The 21,813-nt window shown below is 37.0% G+C and overlaps 1 protein-coding gene and 1 non-coding gene across 12 annotated transcripts in view; one reads left to right on the forward strand and one right to left on the reverse strand.

Moving 5' to 3' along the window:
• The window catches only part of NEXMIF (neurite extension and migration factor), a 199,248-nt gene that overhangs the window by 164,073 nt on the left and 13,362 nt on the right, over positions 1–21,813 (forward strand). The gene's annotated exons all lie outside the window — the stretch shown is intronic.
• Positions 18,313–18,458, reverse strand: LOC128626940 (U4 spliceosomal RNA). The gene has a single exon (XR_008391064.1). It is a non-coding gene; the product is annotated as a U4 spliceosomal RNA (small nuclear RNA).

The following is a 21,813-nucleotide window of genomic DNA, read 5'->3' on the forward strand; positions in this document are numbered from 1 at the left end:
TCTATGTTCATCAAGGACATTGTCCTGTAACTTTCTCTTTTTGTAATGTCTTTGGCAGGTTGTTGGTTCAGGATAATGCTGGCCTTGTAAAATAAGTTGGGAGCCTTCTGTACTCTTAAATTGTTTGTAGTAGTTTGATAAGGAGATGTGTTATTTCTTCTCTGAATGTTTGGTAAAATTTACCTGTGAAGCCATCAGATCCAGTACTTTTGTTTGCAGGGAGTTTCTTTTTTTTATTACTGCTTCTATTTTTTGGTGATAGTAGGTCTGTTCAGATTTTTTATTTCCTCTTGATTCCATCTTGGAATATTTATGTTTCTAGGGATTTAATAATTTCTTCCAGATTGATCAATTTGTTGGTATATAATTGTTCATAGTATTTTCTTGTAATCCTTTTTATTTCTTTGGTGTTGTCACTTCTTTTTTTCATTTCTGATTTTATTTATTTGGGTTTTCTCTTTTTCTTGATAAGCTGGTTAAAGATTTGTCAATATTATTGTCTTTACAAAGAACCAGTTCTTGATTTCATTGATATTTTCTTTTTTATACACTGTTTCATTTATTTCTCCTCTGATTTATATTATTTCCTTTCTTCGACTCACTTAAAGCTTTGTCTGTTTTTCTTCTAGTTCTTTTAATGTATGGTTAGGTTAGGTGTATGGTTAGATTGTTTATTTGAGATTTTTCTTGTTTCTTGAGGTTGCCTGTATTGCAATGAATTTACCCCTTAAAACTTCTCACTGAGTTCCATAAATTTTAGGTCATTGTGTTTTCATTTTTATTTGTCTCAAGGTAGTTGAGATTTCTTCCTTGATCTTAGTGTTAACCCATTTATTGTTTAAATAGCATGTTATTTAGACTCCATGTTTTGGGGGTTTTGTTAGTTTTTTTCCCTCATAATTAATTTCTAGTTTCATACCATTGTGGTTGATAGAAGATGCTTGATATTATTTCAGGATTCTTAAACTTATTGAGACTTCTTCTGTAGCCTGAAATGTAGTCTATATTGGAAAATGTTCCCTGTGCACTTAAAAAAATGTATATTCTGCTGCTTTAGGATGAAATGCTGTAATAATATCAATTAAATTAATCTGGTCTAGTATTTCACTTACAGCCAATATTTCCTTGTTGATTGTCTAAAAGACCTATCCATGAATATTAATGGGGTATTTATGTCCCCAACTATGACTATATTACAGTCTCTCTCTGAAGTATTATTTATTTTTAATTAAATTTATTGTGATGACATTGATTAATAAAATAATATAGGTTTCAGGTGTACAATTTATAGTACATCATCTGTACATTATATTATGTGTTCACCATCCTATGCCAAGTCTTCTTCCATCACCATTTATCTTCCCTATACCCTCTTCTACCACTCCCCACTATCTCTCACTTTATGTCCATTAATATTTGCTGTATCCATTAGGTACTCCAATATTGGTTATGTAAAGGTTTTACAGGGGTTATATCATCTTGTCAGAATAATCCATTTATTATTGTGGAATGTCCTTCTTTGTCTCTTATTATAACCTTTCTTATAAAGTCTATTTTTTTCCGATATAAGTATTTTTCCCCAGCTTTTTATTTTTACTCCCATTTGCATGGAATATTTTTCTAGCCCTTTATGCATCTTTCATTCTGAGGTGGGTCTCTTTTGCTTATTTTGTTCAAGTACAGTTATCTCCATTTTTCATCACCACTCCACCCTGCCCCACCCATTCCCACCTCCCACCCTTGATCCTATCCCCCTTTGGCTTTGTCAGTATATGATCAAGGATCATATATTCCTTGATGATCCTTCCCATTTTCCCCCCATTATACCCTTCCCCTGAAACCTCTGATTACTGCCAGTTTGTTCTTTATTTTCATGTCTCTGGTTGTTTTGCTTGCTTGTTTGTTTTGTTGATTAGGTTCCACTTATGGATGAGATCATATGGTATTTGTCTTCCACCACCTGGCTTATTTATTTCAGTTAGCATAATGCTCTCCAGATCCATCCATGATGTCAGGAAGGGTAGGAGCCCCTTTCAGTTAGCATAATGCTCTTCAGATTCATCCATGCTGTTGGGAAGGGTAGGAGCTTCTTTCTTTCTGCTGCATACTATTCCATCATATAAATGTACCACAGTTTTTTGATCCCCTTATTTACTGATGGGCACTTAGGCTGTTTCCCTCACTTGGCTATTGTAAATAGCACTGCTATGAACTTTGGGATGCATTTTACAAGTCGCACTTAGAAAAGGGTAGACCACATGTTAGGACACAAAACAAGTCTCAATAAATTTAAGAAGACTGAAATCATGTTAAGCATCTTCTCTGACCACAAAGGTATGAAGCTACAAATCAGTTAAAAGAAAAAAACTAAATAAACCCACAAACACATACTAAATAACTTGTTACTAAGTAGTAAATGAGTTAACAATAAGATCAAGGAAAAAATAAAAAAGTACCTTGAGACACATGAAAATGAAAACAAAATGACCCAAAATCTATGCAACACAGTGTAAGTAGTCCTAACAGATGAATTCATAGCAATATAGACCTACCTCAAGAAACAAGAAAAATCTCAAATAAACAATTTAACCTTACACCTGAAGGAACTAAAGAAAGAACAACAAACAAAGCCCAAATTGAGTAGGAAAGAAATAACGAAGATCAGAGTGGAAATAAACAAAACAGTGTATAAAATAGAATTTAAAAGATCAATGAAACCCAAGAGGTGGTTCTTTGAAAAGATAAATGAGACTGCTAAATTTTGAATCAGACACATCAAAAAAAAAGAGAGAGAAGATCCAATTGAATAAAATAAGATATAAAAAAGCAGTGACAACTGATGCTCAAAAATACAAAAGAGCATAAGAAAATACAATGAACAATTATATACCAACAAATTTGACAATCTGGAATAAATGAGTAAAATTCTAGAAAAATACAATCTTCCAAGACCGAATCAAGAAGAAACACAAAATATGAATAGATTATTACTGATAAAATTGAATTGATAATCAAAAAGCTCCTAACAAACAAAAGTCCTAGACTGGATGGCTACACAGGTGAATTTTACCAAACACTGCAAAAGAAGAATAATCACCTATCCTCAAACTGTTCCAAAAATTTCAAGAGTAAAAGAGACTCCCACACTTATTTTTTGGTGCCAGCATTACCATGATTCCAAAACCTTACAAAGACATTACAATAAAAGGAAATTATATGCTAATAGACCTATAATGAGCTTCATTATACGTCTATAATGAACTTAGATGCAAAAATTTTCAACAAAATATTAGCAAACCTAATTTAGTAATACATTAAAATATCATTACATCATGATCAAGTGGAATTTATTACTGGGATGCAGGGTTGGTTCAACATCTGCAAATTGATTAAGGTGATACACCACACAAATAAAATGAAGAATAAATTATCATATCAATAGATGCAGAAAAAACATTTAACAAAATCCAGCATCCATTATGATAAAAATTCTCAGCAAAGGGGAATGTAGGGACATACCTGACAATATTAAAAGCCATATATGACAAAACAGTTAACTTTATACCTAAAGGGAAAAAGCCAAAAAATTTTTGTTTAAGATTAGGAAAAATACAAGATTTCACTTTGACCACTTTTATTCAATATAGTACTGAAAGTCCTAGCCACAGAAATCAGACAAGAAGAAGAAATAAAAGACATCCCAATTGGAAAAGAAATATTTGCAGATGACACAATACTATATAGAGAGAACCTTATACATTCCACAAAAACTATTAGAGCTGATAAATGACTTTAGTAAAGTAGCAGGATACAAAATAAATGTTCAGTAATTGGTTACATTTTTATACACCAGTAATGAACTATCAGAAAGAGAAATTAAGAAAATAATTCTATTCACAATTGCATTAAAAAAATTAAAATACCCATGAATAAATCTAGCCAAAGAGATAAAAGACCTGTATTGAGAAAATTATAACACGCTGAAAAAAGAAATTGAAGAAGATACAAATAAATGGAAACACATACTGTGTTCATGCATAGAAAGAATTCACATAATTAAAATGTCTATAATATACAAGGCAATCTATACGTTTAAAGCAATCCCTATCAAAATGCCAATGGCATTTTTCACAGAACTAGAAAAATAAACCTAAAATTTACATAGAACAACAAAAGACCTAGAATAGCCACAACAATCTTGAGAAAGAAGAACAAAGTTAGAGTTACCATGCTACCTAAAATCAAACTGTGCTACAAGGCTATAGTAATCAAAATGTCATGGCATTCACACAAAAAAATAGGCACATAGAAAAATGGAACAGAATCAAAAGTAAATGCACATCTATGTGTTCAATTAATCTATATCAAAGGAGAAAAGAATATACAATAACATAAAGGCAGTATCTTCAATAAGTGGTTTTGGGAAAGTTAGATATGGGCAAAAACATGAAACTAAACTACCTTCTTATACTATATACAAGTATAAACTCAAAATGGATTAAAGACCTAAATATAAGACTTAAAATCATAAAATTCCTAGAAGAAAACATAGGCAAACTCTCTGACATTTCTCTTAGCACTATTTTTTTCTGGTATGTCTCCTTGGGCAAGGGAAATAAAAGAAAAAATAAACAAATGGGACTACAGCAAACTAAATCATTATTGAACAGCAAAGGAAACCATCAACAAAGTGAAAAGACAACCTACTGAATGAGATAAGATATCTGCCAGTGCTATATCTAATAAGGAGTTAATAGCCAAAATTTATAAAGGATTAATACAATTTAACACCAAAAAAACAAACAATCCAATTAAAAGTTGGCAGGAGACCTGAATACACATTTCTCTAATGAAAATGTGCACATGGCTGATAGACATATGAAAAGATATTCAGCATCAATAATTATCAGAGAAAAGCAAATTAAAACCACAATGAGATATAACCTCACACTTGTCAGAATGGCTACTATCAATAAGTCAGCAAACAAGTGTTGGTGAGGATGTGGAAAAAAGGGAACCCTTGTGCACCATTGGTGGGACCCCAAATTGGTGCAGCCACTAGGAAGAACTGTATGGAGTTTCCTTCAAAAAATAAAAATAGAACTATTTTATCACCCAGCAGTTTTCTTTATCCAAAGAAATTCAAAACACTAATTTGAAAAGACATATGCACCCCATCTTCATTGCGGTGCTATTTACAATAGCCAAAATATGGAAATAACCAAGTACCCATCATTAGAAAGTTAGATATAGAAGAATGTGGCACATATATACAATAAAATATTATTCAGCCATAAAAAAGAATGAAATCTTACTATTTGTGACAACATGGGTGGATGTAGAGGGTACTATGTTAAGTGAAGTAAGACAGACAGACAAATACCATATAATTTCATTTTATGTGGAATCTAATGAACAATATCAATGAACAAACAAAACAGAAACACAAAGATTCAGAGAACATATTGTTGCCATATGAAAGAAAGGATGGGGACTTGGTAAAAAAAATGAAGGGATTAAGAAGTACAAATTCATAGTTACAGAATAGTCACAGGATGTAAAGTACAGCATAGGAAATATAGTAAATAATATTGTAATAACTATGTGTGATTTCAGGTGGGTACTAGAAATATCAGGGGGTCACTTTGTAAAGTATATGATTGTATAACCACTGTGCTATACACCTGAAACTAATATAAAAATATTGAATGCCTACTGTAATTGAACAATGTAAATAAAAAATGAATAATGGCAAGAAAGACATTTATTTAGATTACTGATGAATTAAGGAATATGGTGACTTGAGCCCACTGTGACTAAAAGCAAAGTGGTAAATAAAATGCTAGGCCAGCCTGTATGAATAAAGAAGGTAACTAGATGATTCGAGCATAAGAAAATGGTCTATATGGATCGGAAGAATTAACATAATCAAAATGTCCATACTACCCAAAGCAATTTACAGATTCAATGCAATACCTATTAAAGTACCAATGGCATATTTCACAGACATAGAACAAACACTTCAAAAATTTATATGGGACTATAAATGACTCCAAATAGCTGCTGTAATTTTGAGAAAGAAGAGCAAAGTAGGAGGGATCACAATACCTGATATCAAACTGTATTACAAGGCCACTGTAATCAAAACAACCTGGTACTGGCATAAAAACAGGCACATAGACCAATGGAACAGAACAGAGAGCCCAGAAATAAACCCAAGTCTCTATGGCCAATTAATATTCGATAAAGGTGGCAGCTACATAAAATGGAGTAAAAATAGCCTCTTCAACAAATGGTGTTGGAAGAACTGGACAGCTATGTGCAAAAAAAATGAAACTCGAGCACCAACTTAACCATAAACAAAAATAAACTCAAAGTGGATAAAAGATTTAAATATAAGCTGCAACACCATTAAATTCCTAGAGGAGAACATAGGCGGGAAAATCTCAGATATTTCACGCAGCAACATTTTTACTGATATGTCCCCTAGAGCAAGGGACATAAAGGAAAGAATAAACAAATGGGACCTCATCAAAATAAAAAGCTTCTGCATGGCTAAAGAAAACAGTATTAAAATAAAAAGAGAACCAATGGTATGGGAAAACATATTTGCCAATGATACCTCAGACAAAGATTTAATCTCCAAAATATATAAAAAATTCACATGACTCCATTCTAAGAAGACTAGCAACCCAATTAAAAAATGGGCAAAGGACTTGAGCAGACACTTCTCCAAGGAGGACATACAGAGGATCCAGAGACACATGAAAAGATGCTCAATATTGCTAGCTATCAGAGAGATGCAAATTAAAACCACAATGAGATACCACTTCACACTTGTCAGAATAACTATCATAAACAAAGCAACAAACAACAAATGTTGGAGAGGTTGTGGGGAAAAGGGGACCCTAGTTCACTGTTGGTGGGATTGCAAACTGGGACAACCACTGTGGATAACAGTATGGGATTTTTCTCAGAAAAATAAAAATAGACCTGCCTTTTGACCCAGCAATTTCACTGCTAGGAGTATATCCTAAGAACTCTGAAACACCAATCCAAAAGAACCTATGCACCCCAATGTTCATAGCAGCACAATTTACAATAGCCAAGAGTTGGACCCAACCTAGGTGCCAATCAGTAAATGAATGGATCAAAAAATTGTGGTACATTTACACAATGGAATTCTATGCAGCAGAAAGAAGGAGGGAACTCCTACCCTTTGCAACAGCATGGATGGAACTGGAAAGCATGCTAAGCGAAATAAGCCAGGCAGTGAAAGACAAATACCATATGATCTCACCTTTAACAGGAAGCTAAACAACAAAACAGACAAACAAGCAAAATATAAGCAAAGACACTGAAATACAGAACAGGCTGACAGTGACCAGAGGGGAGAGGGAAGTGAATTTCAGGGGTACAGGGATGGGTTTACAGGAACAAGTATAAAGGACAAAAGGACAAAAACTAGGGGTCGTGGTGGAAATGGGAGGGAGGCGGGGAGGGCTGGGGGGTAGGCTGGGATGGGAATAAAATACAAAACTGTACTTGAACAACAATTAAAATAAAAAATAAAAGTTTAAAATTTAAAAATTTAATAAAAGAAAAGAAAATGGTCTATATCTGTGTTGTCCAATATGGTAACCACTAGCCACATGTGATCACTTTACTTGAAATATGACTAGTGTAACTGAGGAACTGAAATTTTATTTAATTTTAATTAATTTATATTTAAATTTAAATAGCTATGTGACTGGTGTCTACTGTACTAGATAGTGCAAGTCAGAAGTTGCAAGTGAGCCCAAATATTGGCAATGAAAAGGTAAATAGAAGCTATAGTTCCCGATAACACTCCTAAGAAATGCTTGGACCTACCAATATATAAGAAGATAGAAAGGAACCTACAAAAACCAACATCACTAGGGAAGCACACCACTCATCTTTGCCTTCTCCAGGATCTGTTTTGCCCATCACTGGCTGAACCTTTAGAAGCCTGGCCCCAAGAAGTGTCTGCCTCCTATGGACTTGGCTGCTGGAATTGGGAAGAGTTCTGCAGAGCTAACTGCCGCTGTTCAACAGATGTGAGCTTTGGAATTGAACACGCAATGGGTGTTTCTTATGTAAATTTTAATGAGCTCAGGGCTCCAGAATGCCATATGTACAGCTTTGGGTATCAACCAAGATTGTCTTGTGCTGGATGCTACAGAAGATACTTCAGGGAGCTATTTCAGAGACTCTGGTGCAATAAGTGCTTTTTGCTGCTTTGGCTATGGGTAATGGTAATGAAGTGCCACAGGTCAGATTAGAGAGATAATAGTAGTAGATCAGTGCTAGGCTATTTCAGAATTCTAACTAGAATGGCAACACACCTATTCTTGGGCCCAGCCTCTCTTCTTTTCTGATGTCTCCCCACCTTGTACCCCTGTCCTTTCCCTTGTTCCTGGATAGTTATTTTTGTCCCATGTAGAAAATTAAAAGAATATGATAAAAATTTTTCTGATGGGAGGAAGGGGTCCATGACTAATATGTGGCATTGGGTTCCTGAGTGCTTTTGAGGGATTCTTGGAATTTTTCTTTCCTTTGTTGAATAAAACTTCTATACCAGTTGTAACAATATTTTTGTAAACGGACAAACTCATTTTAATGTATTTTCCTCTACATATAAGTAGCTACACATAGAGATACTGTAGCGGAGTCTACTAACTGGTAGAGGATATCTGGGACCTCTGACTTTTGTCAGTGACAGATGTACTGGTTGTGAAAAGGTGCAGGCCTCTACCAGCCTATTAGTTTCAGAGTGACTGCCAAGCTCTACTACAAGTATATCTGCAAAAAGAGTATAAGGGTGGGATAGGGTCTAAAACAGTAGTTTCACTACTTGCTAGGAGTAGCCTAGCAGCTGTGTATCTAATAAGAGCAAGTTCAGAGTCAAGTTTTAAGTCACACTTGTCTTTATGGGGTGATGAAAGATGGTTTCATTTTCCTAAGCCTTGGGCATATGAACTAGAGGGATTTTTTTCTTGATGAAAGAAATCCTAGTTGGTCCAATATCTGGAAGATCTTTCCTGGAGATTGACAAGGCTAGAATAATTTGAAAGTAAAATAAAAATATGAAAATAAATATCCGAACCTACTGAAGTACTTATAATCATACTGAGAGAAACCTGGTAAGCCAAGTATAGCCCTGCTTCTAGACTGTAAGTGCCTTGGCAATAGAGCTTGTGTTTCCCACTTCTGTTTTCTTCATGGCGTATAAAACATTGAATAATTGTGGACGTAGTTAATGTACATCCACACACACGTGACAGTACTAGCCTTCCAACCATCTGGGTTCCACGTAGACAAGAGAGGTAAAGAAGTGGGATACTCAACTAACCCTCAAATCCAAATATTTTCATCATTGTTGAACTATGCTGTTCTTCACTGCTTAGAACAGGATAAGTACCCATCTTACATAGGAACCATCCCTGAAATTAGAAAGAAAGGCCAGAGGTTTTCCAAATTGTGGAATTGAGGCCTCTGGTTAGCTGTAAGAGCTTGCTCCACATCTCATTGGAAGACTCTATTAGGAACAAGATTGATTTCAAATTCCTGGGCCAATGTAGTGATATCACTTTTGTACATGGATGTTTTATGTTTGGTTATGTATTGTCTTCAATTTACTTGGAACCATTTACAGATGACTCTTGTCTACTTACCTAAAAATAGCTGACCTATCATGAAATCAGTAGAGATCTCTAAATTATTTATAGGTTCTAAATAAAAATTTTGATGTTTATCTCTGTATATTTGTTTCCTGTTTTGGTGGCTAGGATAAAGTAAGAGATAAGTAAAAGACTATTTTTAAAAAACTACTATGATCACTTGGGACTTTTTCAAAAACCTTCTTACTTGAAGTATCCCTGGTCCTTCAATGTCCCATCCAAAATTTCAAATGGTGTTTTAACTAGGCATTATTAAATAGTTGAATTCATTTTAGCACTTTCTCATCAAATGAACTCCCAGCTCCATTTGTCTTCTAACTGTGATGTAGTATGCATGATCCTGCTTCTACAATGAGAGAAGAAGGACATCATGATATTTTGAGTGTACATGAACATAATGTGTGGAAGAGAGAAACATGATGCTTAGACTAGTATGCCTCATGGTGACAAAAGAGAGCTTTAAAGTCCAGAGGCTGAAAGAACAGTGTCTGCTTCCCAGATGGATTCATGGTTTCGCTTTCTCCTCACTACCTTCTACTTCTTGTCTTTGGATAAGCAACTACATTTTTCTCATTTGTGATACCATTTACTCCAATAAAGACAAATAAAAGGTTAAAAGCCCTATGATTAGTACTTATTTTTAATAGGTTATTTGGTGCCATGGGGCTATTTCCAAGGATGTGTGTATGTTATCAACTCACTGTGTGACATTGAGCAAGTAGTTTTCCCTTTCTTGGACTTCATTACCAATTGTAAAATAGGGATTCTGGGAGTAGACTGTCTTCCAAGATCCTTCTAGTCCTATGGTTCAGTGATTATATTCCTGAAAAGAATTTAATAACATTTTTAAATGCAATTAACAACATAGATTAGGAGTAAGAAACAAATTGGAGACCATATGGAGAAAGTCAAAAGATCATTCATCCTACAGTTGCCACACTCAACGATTGAATGTACTCAATGCTGCCTGGCAACAAATGCACTCTGTGATTAGCACACAGTCCACAGTCCTTGTATAAACTCATTTTTACAAGGTGCCATGCTACTATGACACAATCTTTCCAAGGGCTCCCATGTTGTACACATCAGTGGGTGTTCCAGGTTTTTCTCTCTATGCTTAATGTGCCACTATACTGCCCATATGGCTTTAGCAACAAGAAGAAAGAGACTCTCTTTGGAAAAAAATACCCCATTCTTTTTTTAAAAATTATTTTTCAAGTACAGTTTTCTGTCTATTTCTCCCATCCCAGCCCACCCGACCCCATGCTCCCCACCTCCCTCCCATTTCCACCCCCCTTAGTTATTGTCCCTGTGTCCTTTATACTTGTTCCTCTAAATCCCTCCCCTTTTTCCCCTTCAATTCCCTCCCCTCTCCCCTCTGGTGGCTGTCCCCCTGTTCTCTATTTCAGTGTAAAAATACCCCATTCTTTACCTGACAGTGACTGGACTTCTTTACCACTTGTTCCTTGGACTTGAAAAAGAAACCAGGATGGAGAAGTCCTGAAAATAAAATTAGTTTTAGAAAGGCAAAGGGATTCAGATGTGCCAGTTAAGTAGAGCTATCTATGATGTAAAAGTTTAAAAATTAAGACTAGAGGCTGGCTATTGCTGACTTGTCCCATGACAGCCTCTGCTTGTTTACTTCTATCCCTTATTCATAGCTGGTTTTCTAGCATTCTTATAGTGCTTTAACATAGACATTTTCACATACTTTCTCATTGGTTTATGATTTTATGCACTTGGTCTTTTTGGAAATATCTTTAGGGTAGTGCCAGAAAGCGTGGCACAGTTAAGAACAGTGTGAGAAGGGAAGAAAAAAAGAGGAAGATAGACCCAAATGTTAAGCCAATGAGCTCAACCTGAGACAGAAATGTAGCTATTATAACTGCTGCTCAGGAGCCTGGTAGCATATGCACACATATTGCTTTAGACTGGTAGCTGCCAAAAATGAAGGCAGGTAGAACATATGGAACCCTGACATCAGCAGAAGCACCCCATTTGCTCTTGCTGTCAGGATTGAGGTAGGAATGTACAATAATCAGAGAAATATGGAAAGGGACATGAGATGGAAGACAGTAAAGGGTTCCCTTAAGTGCACATCTTAGGTCCATCTAGGTGTCACACAAAACTTAGACCAGAACTCTTCAAATATGTGATTTTCCCCCTTGTATATGTTATTTCAATTTTTAATTAAAACATGGACTTCTGGTCAAGGTGGAGGTAGGCACCTCCTCTCACAACCATAGAAAAAAAATCACAACTAGATCTCAAAACAAAAAAAAACCCACCAAAACTATCAGAAAATTGAGCTGTATGGAAGTCCAACACCCAAGGATCTAAAGAACCCACATTTGTCCAGATTAGTAGGAGCAATGGAGTCACAGAGACAGGTGGAGAGGCATGGAGACACAGTACAGTGTAGTGCAGAGAGGGAGTAGTGGTGGAAGAATGGATGATCCTGCATTCACATATGGTGGATAAAAATGGGAAGGTATACATTGGGAGTGAGCCATCCCAGCTCCAGGCCAGACCACACGGTCCAGGATTCCAGTGCCAGGAAAATAAATAAATACCCATAACTTCTAGCTGTAAAAACCAGTTGGGGTTGGGTCAGCAGGAGATACTGTCAGATTTTAAGGAGACTCAGCTGAAAGGGCCCACAGAACTTAGAACATACACAAACCCACACACTCTTGGATTCACCACCAGGGCAACAGCTGGAAGGGTGCCGGTTGCATATGGAAAGTGGGTGAATGGTCTGGAAACAGGGCAAGTGCCCAGCAAACCTCCAGAAACCAGGCAGCTGCACTGTCCTTTCTCTGAGCCCTCCCCCTGCCCACAAAGCCACAAAGAGGTAAAGAAGGCTGCCCCACCCTGGCAATTACCCACACAATTTACAGGTGCCTTTTCTACAATAGGCCATGCTACTAAGACAGGGAGTCAAAGTAGCTCTACTTAACACACAGAAACAAATAAAGAGAGGCTGCCCAATTGAGAAGACAAAGAAACATGGCCAGAAAAAAAACTAAACAAAATGGAAATGACCAACATATCAAATGCAGAGTTCAAAACATTGGTGATCAGGATGCTCAAAGAACTCATTGAATACAGCAACAATATAAAAGAAGAAATGAAGTTTACACTAAGTAAAATAAAGGTAAATCTACAGGGAACCATCAGATTCCTCTCCCAGGAGAGGAATCTGGGATTCATATCAACAATTTGGAACATAAGGAGGAAATAAGCATTCAACCAGAACAAGAAGAAAAAATAATTTAAAAAACCAAGGATAGTATAAGGACCCTCTGGGACATCTCCATATGTACGAATATCCAAATCATAGGGATGCCAGAAGGAGGAGGAGAAATTGAAAACTCATTTGAAAGAATAATGAAAGGAAACTTTCTTAATTCAGCAAAGGAAATAGACATAAAAGTTCAGGAAGCACAGTCCCAAACAAGTTGAACCCAAAGAGGACAACGCCAAGACACATCATCATTAAAATGTCAAATGTTAAAGATAGAATTTTAAAAGCATCAAGAGAAAAGCAGAGAGTTACCTCCAAAGGAGTATCTGTAAGATTATCAGCTGATTTCTCAAGATAAACTTTGCAGGCAAGAAGTATTCAAAGTGATGAAAAGCAAGGGCGTACAATGTAGATTGCTCTATCAAGTAAAGCTTTCATTTAGAATGGAAGGACAAATAGAGTGCTTCCCAGACAAGGTAAAGCTAAAGGAGTTCATCATCACCTACCCATTATTACATGAAATGTTAAAGGGACTTGTGTAAGAAAAAGAAGATCGGCCATTTTTTGGACTTCCGCCAAGATGGAGGTTTAGGTGGATGTGCCGTGCCTCCTCACACAACCAAGTTTAGGGACAACTAAATATTAGCATCAGAAAACACAACCAGAACACGGAAAACTGAACTTTTCGGAAGTCCGCTAACAACAAATTCTTCAGCCCGACCGGTAAGGGGCGAAACCGGCGTCTGGTGAGGAGCTGCAAGGGAGGGCTCGGTCGGACCCAGGCGCGGAATCCAGATGCGCGAATCCAGACGCGCGGGTTCCAAACCCAGGATTGGACCTAGTGAGCGACCGAGCAACCCACCGGGTGAGCGACTGCAGAGGAGGCAGTGGGGAGGCGGTGCAGCGAGTTGACTGTGGTTGCCTAATTGCGCGCGAGCGAGGGAGTGGGCGGTTGGACCGGCCGCAGCGGCGATAGAGGGCACCGCCATTTCCCCGCTCTGACCACGCCCCCACATACAGCGTCACAACCCAGCGACCTGGGAATCCAAGGCGCAGTTTCTCACATTTAAAGGGCCAGAACAGACCAAAAATGTCTCAGGGAGACCTCAAAGCCCCAGAGATAAATCTAAGCGACGAAGAAATAGCAAAACTCTCAGACGCACAGTTTAAAACACTGGTCATCAGCTTCCTCACAGATCTGGTTGATTATAGCCACAAATTAGAGAAACATATGAAGGCTAAATTAAGGGAAATGAATGGAATTCCACAGGAAACCCATAGAGATGAAAAGGAAACTGGGACTCAAATCAATGGAGTGGACCAGAAGAAAGCAAATAATGGCCAAACAGAAAAGAGTCAAGGAGCAAGAATTCAAAGAAATGAGGAGAGTCTTAGGAACCTCCAGGACATCTTTAAATGCTCCAATATCCGAATTATAGGGGTACCAGAAGGGGGAAAGACACAACCACCAGTGGAAAAACTATTTGAACAAATAATAAAAGAAAATTTCCCCAATCTGGCAAAGGAAATAGACTTCCAAGAAATCCAAGAAGCCCAGAGAGTACCAAAAAAGTTGGACTCAAGAAGAAACACACCAAGGCATATCATAATTACATTAGCCAAAATTAAAATGAAGGAGAGAATCCTAGAAGCAGCAAGAGATAAGGGGACAGTCACCTACAAAGGAGTCCCCATCAGACTGTCAGCAGATTTCTCAAAAGAGACCTTACAGGCAAGAAGGGTCTGGAAAGAAATATTCCAAATCATGAAATCTAAAGACCTACAACCAAGATTGCTCTATCCAGCAAAACTTTCATTTAGAATGGAAGGACAGATAAGGTGCTTCTCAGATAAGACCAAATTCAAGGAGTTCATCATCACCAAGCCCTTATTATATGAAATGTTAAAGGGACTTATCTAAGAAAAAGAAGTTGAAACATGAACAGTGAAAGAACAACAAGCTCACAGTTATTAACAACCACACCTAAAACGAAAGCAAACTAAAAGAACAGCTAGATCAGGAGTGGAAATATAGAAATGAAGATCTCAAGGAGGGTTAGCAACAGGGGAGTGGGAGGAGGAGAAGGGGGGGAGAAGGTACAGAAAATAAGTAGCATAGACAGTAGATAGAAAATAGATGGGGGGGCAAGAATAGCATGGGAAATATAGAACCTAAAGGACTTGAGACACATGGACATAAACTAAAGGGGGGTAATGTTGGGGTTGGGGGGGCAGGGTGGAGGGGAATGAAGGGGGGAATAGAACAACTGTAACAGCATAATCAATTTAAAAAAAATAAATTAATTAAAAAAAGAAAAAGATCAAACCAATGAACATTAAAAAGGCAACAAATTCACAGCTATTGACACCTAAATCTAAAAAAAAAAAAACTAAGCAAACAATGGGAACAGGAACAGAATCATAGGTATGGAGATCATTTGGAGGGTTCTCTAACAGGAGGGGGAGAATGAGAGAAAAGGTGCAGGGATTAAGAAGTATAATTGGTAGTACAAAATAAACATAATACAGGAAATGGAGAAGCCAAAGAACATATATGTATGCCCCATGGACATGACCTAAAGTGGAGGACTGCTGGAGGAAAGGTAGGTACTGGGCAGAGGAGGGCAAAGGGGGAAAATTGGGACAACTGTAACAGCATAATCAATAATATATATATAAAGAATAAAAAATGAACTAAATGAATTATAGATTGCTCAAAGCTAGAAGAGTCCTTTCATATAATTTAGTTCAATTCTCTTAGTGCATAGTGAATAAAACTTAGGACCAGAGAGGGAAAGAAGCTTTTCTGAGGATACCTAGCTAGTTACTGGTTGTATTCTGTCCTTTATATATCACCTCTTCTATATGAGCTGCATATTTTGAATTTTGGAATCTTGATCATGAGAGATGAAATAGATTCATATCATACGTTTGAGATACATCAAATTCTTTCCTTAAATTGCAATAATCTCCTTTTGATGTCTCTCTCACCCATAATATTTTAAAACTTCACCCTGGCTGGTGTAGCTTAGTGGATTGAGCATGGACTACAAACCAATGGGTCACCAGTTTGATTCCCAGTCAGGGCATATGCTTGGGTTTCGGGCCAGATCCCCAGTGGGGTCATGAGAGAAGCAACCACACATTGATGTTTCTCTCCCCCTCTTTCTCTCCCCTCCCCTCTAAATAAATAAATAAATAAATATATATATATATATTAAAAACTTATACGGCTCCTCGTTTAAGCATGTTTTCTGTACTGAAATGCATTGTGCCTCCATATTTCTAACCTGGCATCTTAAAATTCTGGTAGGTATTAGAAAATCGAATTAGCTAAGCAACATTATGGATAAGAATGTGTTCTCTTACTATTGCTGATTCTGTCATTCATCATACTGACTGGAGTTGAAATGGGCAGAATCAAACCAGACAGAGCTTGGCTAGAGTAGCCTGGAAACCTTCTGTGTACCTGTTTGCTATAGCAGTTCCATCTGCTTGCTCCGTTTAAGTCTCTAACCACACCTGTAGATTCCCCATCTATAACAGCTTGTGGGTTTGTTATCTTCTTGCCAGTATGACAGCAAAGATCCTTTTCAGCTTCATTATCCATGTTGGACCTGACTTTTGAGCATATTACTTACCTTGCTTTAATCTCATGAAGATCCTAGCACCTATATTACTAAGGCTGCTCTGGCCTGGAATCTAGTCACCCCTAATGCTCCTTTCATGAGCATCTATTAACTCCTTGATCTCTCTCACTTCTCTCTTTTTTGCTGACTTCTGTTCCCTCACCTGGCACATCTAAATTATTTCCCAAGTCTATACAGAACACTCTGCATTTTTCCTTAAATCTAACATCTCCTTTTTATTTCTATTTTCTGCTCCCTAAATCTAATCTTGACCTCTCACCCCTGAACATTATCTCCTAATGTATTTCCCGACCTCTGATTCTTCCACTCTCATTGGTCCTAATGTTCTAATCATAGCATTCCTCTACCCAAAACCCTTAAGTGTATGTCTGAATTAAGATTTGGGTGGCCTCCACAGTATAGCTCTTATCTTTTCTGCCATATTTTATTGAATGTACCTGATATTTTAGTCAAATGCCTACTACTCTTTGAATTCTCCCCATGTTATCTCACCATTCAACATCATCATCTAATCAACTTTTACAGAGTATGTATCATGTTCTAAGCACTCTCTGAGCTAAGCCTTATTGAATTGGAGGGCACTAAGTCTTCTGAGGTTATCAGATATAAATAAATAATGTTTATATGAAGTGATTAACACAAAGGAAATCAAAGTTCTTTGGGAACACAAAGAAGGGAAGAAAGTAATTTTGAGGTAGGGAGAATCGAGGAAGGTCTCAATGAAAAATTGAGGGAATAGGAGAGTGAAGTGAAGAGGAAGCTAGAAAGGGAAGAAAGAGGAGGAGTGGGGAAAGGAAGAAGGTTGGATGAGGCATCCTAGGTAGAGAGAATATCAAGTGCAAGAAGCCTGGAAACAAAAAAATGATCAAGCATATTAAGGGAACAAAGAAGGTTAGAATATTTGGGCAGTATAGGAGGCAAACAGAATGAAAGGAGACTATAACTTGAGAGGCTGAGAGATTAAAAGTGTTGTTAAATGGAAGTCAAAACAGAAATGTTTAAAGCAAATTCTCAGGCCTAGGATTGTGTAGCCATTGTTTACAAAATAGATTGTAGTGCAGAGAGACTCATGACATCTGATAAAGTTCCTTTAGCCTGGAATGCCTTTCTTTCCTCTATACTTCCCCATACATACCTCTTGAAAGACCATTTTTAAAGGTCATCCCAAATGTTATGTCTCTTTCACTGTATTATACATTTGTTAGAATTTGTCTATGACTTGTTTTTCCCAATATACTCCAAACACCTTGAGAACATAGATCTAATATGATTCACCTGTCTTTCTGCTGCAGTGCATTGTATTAACATGAGCACAAGTAGAACCCGGTCAGTTGTCGAATTAATTTAAATGGTATTCCAGAGATCATCGCTACTCAAATCCCAAAGGTTATGTTGTTGAGGGCTCACAGGCAGAAACATGATTTATTTTATGCCTTGCTTTTCTTCCAGTTGGAAAAAGCCAAGGACAGCCCCCAGCACAAATGTTGGTGTGGGTCATCTAGACTATGAGACCTGAGGCTTAAAGGTCCTTAGGAAAGAGCATAGCAGCCTTCTGGGACAGGAACTATGAGACCTATTCATGCCCAACCAAGGGGTAGGACAAGTAGGAGGGGTTACTTTTCTTGCTTAATTGAGCATTTCTTAGCTTTAAAATACCTGTCTCCATGCTAATATTATTTCAGTGCCATTACACTGCATGATTTGCCATGGTAAGCAAAGCAATTTGTTGTACATTATTCAAACAGTGCTTATCAATTTTAGCTCAAAACAGATTTTTAAAAACCCACAAAAGTTTTCAATTAGCAATAATCGCGCCTCGGATAAACCTCATTGGCTACGATACTGCCACTGTCCATACTACCCAAAGCAATATACAGATTCAATGCTATACCTATTAAAGTACCAATGTCGTATTTCACAGACATAGAACAAACACTTCAAAAATTTATATGGAATCATAAACGAGCCCGAATAGCAGCTGCTCTTTTGAGAAAGAAGAACAAAGTAGGAGGGATCACAATACCTGATATCAAACTGTATTACAAAGCCACTGTAATCAAAACAGCCTGGTACTGGCATAAAAACAGGCACATAGACCAATGGAACAGAACAGAGAGCCCAGAAATCAACCCAACCCTCTACAGTCAATTAATATTCGACAAAGGGGGCAGTAACATAAAATGGAGTAAAGATAGCCTCTTCAGCAAATGGTGTTGGGAGAACTGGACAGCTACGTGCAAAAAAATGAAACTTGAGCACCAACTTACACCATACACCAAAATAAATTCAAGGTGGATAAAAGACTTAAATATAAGCCATGACACCATTAAAGTCCTAGAGGAGAACATTGGCAAGAAAATCTCAGATATTCCACGCAGCAACATTTTTACAGATATGTGCCCTAGAGCAAGGAATATAAAGGAAAGAATAAACAAATGGGATCTCATCAAAATAAAAAGCTTCTGCATGGCTAAAGAAAACAGTATTAAATTAAAAAGACAACCAACTGTATGGGAAAACATATTTGCCAATGATACCTCAGACAAAGGTTTAATCTCCAAAATATACAAAGAACTTACACGACTCCACTCTAGGAAGACATCGAACCCAATTAAAAAATGGGAAAAGGACTTGAACAGACACTTCTCTAAAGAGGACATACAGAACATCCAGAGACACATGAAGAGATGCTCAATATCGTTAGCTATCAGAGAGATGCAAATTAAAACCACAATGAGATACCACTTTACACCAGTCAGGATGGCTATAATAGACAAAGCAACAAACAACAAATGTTGGAGAGGGTGTGGGGAAAAGGGGACCTTAGTTCACTGTTGGTGGGATTGTAGACTGGTACAACCATTATGGAAAACAGTATGGAATTTTCTCAGAAAAATAAAAATTGACCTGCCTTTTGACCCAGCAATTCCACTGCTAGGATTATACCCCAAGAATCCTAAAACATCAATTTCAAAGAACCTATGCACCACAATGTTCATAGCAGCACAATTTACAATAGCCAAGAGTTGGAAGCAACCTAGGTGCCCATCAGTAAATGAATGGATCCAAAAATTGTGGTACATATACACCATGGAATTTTATGCAGCAGAGAGAAAGAAGGAGCTACTACCTTTTGCAACAACATGGATGGAACTGGAAAGCATTATGCTGAGTGAAATAGGCCAGGCATTGAAGGACAAATACCATATGATCTCACCTTTGACAGGAAGCTAAAGAATAAAACAAATAAGCAAATAGAATAAAAATAAAGACGCTGAAATAGAGAACAAGTGGGCAGCGACCAGAGGGGAGAGGGAAGGGAACTTAAGGGGAAAAAGGGGGAGGGATTTTGAGGAACAAGTATGAATGACACAGAGATGAGGACTTGGGGGGGGGAATGGGAGGGAGGGGGGAGACCGGGCGGGGGGGGGGAAGAGGGAAAAAAAAAATGTACTTGAAAAGTAACCAAATAAAATTATTAAAAAAAAAAAAAAAAAAAAAGAAAATTAAACCCAAATCCTGTAACAAAAATATAATTTATAATAAATTTTACATTTAAGTTCAAAAAAAAAAAAAAAAAAAAAAAAAACCCACAAAAGTTGTTCTAAAATTCTGATCAGTGGGAAAAAGCTAAAGCAAACCCAGAACTGTTTTTGCATTATAGATATAAAAAATCATAATCTTTCTCCCAATTCATTTCCATAAACAGCTAAGGTATAAATAAATGAAAATGTGGGAAAACATATACCTTTAGGTCATCTTATTTAGAGCTGAGATTTGAAGTCATAGGAAAGGACTAAAGGATTGTCTGTTTATGGTTTAGCCTTCTAGTTTTGTAGAACAATGTCCCAAATAATTGATCATCATTAAGTTAATATTTATGATACTTAGTTTTCTTTTTTTAAAAAAAGTGGGAACCACCCTGACTGGTATGGCTTAGTGGGTTGGGCATTGTCCTACAAATTGAAAGGTCACCAATCTGATTCCCAGTCAGGGCACAGGCCTGGGTTGTAGTACAGGTGTCCAGTTGGGGGCATGCAAAAGACAACTGATCAATGTTTCTCTCCCACATTAATGTTTCTCTCCCCCTCTTCTCCCATCCCATCCTTAATCTCAAATAAATAAATAAATAAATTCTTTTAAAAATAAAAAATAGGAACCTAGTAGAGCCAACCATACATGGTTATTATAGGTACAAAATGAGATAACTTCTGTAACTGTCTGCAGCCTATCCCCTAGTGAATGCATACATTCCCTTTTTGCCTTTCCCAACTCAAGCTCCCATACCCCTCTGCACCTCCTCTTTATCTCTTGCCAAACTATATTTCCTCTGTGTGTATTCCCTTTACTGCAGACCCACAAGTCCTGGGTGCTTGGTCAGATTTTCTATTAAGGGAAATTTATGTCCTTATGGAAATAACATCCCAGAGTAAAATGACAACAGCACTAACATGTTCCCTTACATACTGTTCTTATCCTGTCTGACAAGACTAGATAATTCTTCATACTTAAATATATTGCTCCTATATATTTTTATGGTAAATTACTTTTTACTAATAATCAATACTTGTCTGAGGCAATGGTTGTTTATTTCATTACCTGAAAGGGGGTGAAGTACAGATCAGTAGCATATGGAAATTTATGTTTCAAAAGGCTTTTTCGGGACAGGGGTTGGAAATGTTAGGAATTACAGAAAAACCATTTTGTATTTTAAGAAAAAAATTAGTCTTTTGGTCAAGAGACTTGGTTTTCTTTCATTGACCTAGCACTATGTTATTTTGTAACATTTTATTTTTTGTTTCTCTGTGACTTGGTCTTCCTGGTGATAAAATGAACTTCCTACAAGAAGACACCAAATTATTGAAATCTACAAATAATTTTCCCTTTCTCAAGTCCCTGACAAAATGGAATTAGTGGAGGATTAAAGAGCAGTAAAATGATACCTGAAGTTCATTGAGTTTCTTAAAAAGAAAAATGCAATCCATTATTCCATCTGACCCATAGGGTCCTCTCAGAGGCAGAAGATCAGCCATCTGATCTATACATTCAGTTCCACCACAAATGAGCCCTCCATGCCAAGGGAGAGGGACTTTAATATAGCTATCACACCTTTCTACCTTTTAAAAGTCTCCAGCCCTTCTTTTTGTGCAAATACAACAATAAGTATCTCTTTCTCCTTTCCCTGGCACCTGTGGTTGATTGGCTACCCTTAAGT

The sequence above is a fragment of the Artibeus jamaicensis genome, unplaced genomic scaffold, assembly GCF_021234435.1.
Source record: "Artibeus jamaicensis isolate MK-2021 breed Jamaican fruit bat unplaced genomic scaffold, CSHL_Jam_final contig_240, whole genome shotgun sequence".
Taxonomy (NCBI): Eukaryota; Metazoa; Chordata; class Mammalia; order Chiroptera; family Phyllostomidae; genus Artibeus; species Artibeus jamaicensis.